Here is a 1014-nt window from a genome sequence, read left to right as displayed (position 1 = left end):
ATGCCTTTCTTTTCAATTGCTTACATTAGTTATTCAAATTAACATCTTTGTGTTCATGGTTCTCATCTATCCAATTTACATCTGATAACAATATTCTCACAAATTCCGATGTATGCGAATCAACATCTCTTTAAATGTTTGAATAATTAGGAAAAACCACACCCACTTCCTAATATATAAGCTTGTCAAATTTTACTGTTTTCTTTGTTTGTGATATAGCAGAGACGAATAAACCCTTCTTCATACGAGTTGGTTCCACGCAACACAAATAATCCATTGGACTATCCACAGAAGAAAAATTTCACGACAGCTAAATTGCCTAGTTGAATTGCATTAAGCATGTGAAGTACTGCGTAATGAAACTATGACTGCCATGATTTTTTTTTGGTCTGACACTAGTAACAGTAAAACTTGTTCAGTTTTCAGAAATACTTCACGAGTTGAGTTATGGCGCTTGAAAACGACATGAAGGAGACTTGTGTTTTATTTTGAGAATTGTCAACCATTATATGTCTCCTGCTTGATGAGTAATACCATCTAAGTTAAGATTCAAATAGCTTGAGCATAATACATCCCCTGGACGTATTATGGATGTAAGAGTGGTCAAGCAGCATTGGAATTGAGATGTCATGTTACGGTGCTTCACTTGAACTAATTTTAGGATGAATTAAATATAACCAATGTTTGCTTATATTAATGCACGCAACAAACGGATTGATTGCTCACATAAGCGGCGTGACGCCCCAATTCCAATGCTGCCTGGCACAGCAATGTTTTCATTTTACCCAGGCAAAGTAGTCTAAGTGTGTTACTAATCCAGATGGCGCGTTGCCAGAATCCTTGTAGTGCTTTTCCGATGAGCTAAGTGGTGGGCGTCTCGAGATTTCCCCGAGGGCTGGAGTTTTCTCCTGAGTTGTTGGGATGTTTAGTTCGTCCTGATGGATGAGATTAAATGACGCCTTGCGTGTGCATTTAAATGAAAATTAAAATTAAATGACGTCTTGCGTGTATATG

Source organism: Loa loa (genome assembly GCF_000183805.2).
Source record: "Loa loa unplaced genomic scaffold supercont3.458, whole genome shotgun sequence".
NCBI classification, from domain to species: Eukaryota; Metazoa; Nematoda; class Chromadorea; order Rhabditida; family Onchocercidae; genus Loa; species Loa loa.
This window is presented reverse-complemented; position numbering follows the sequence as displayed.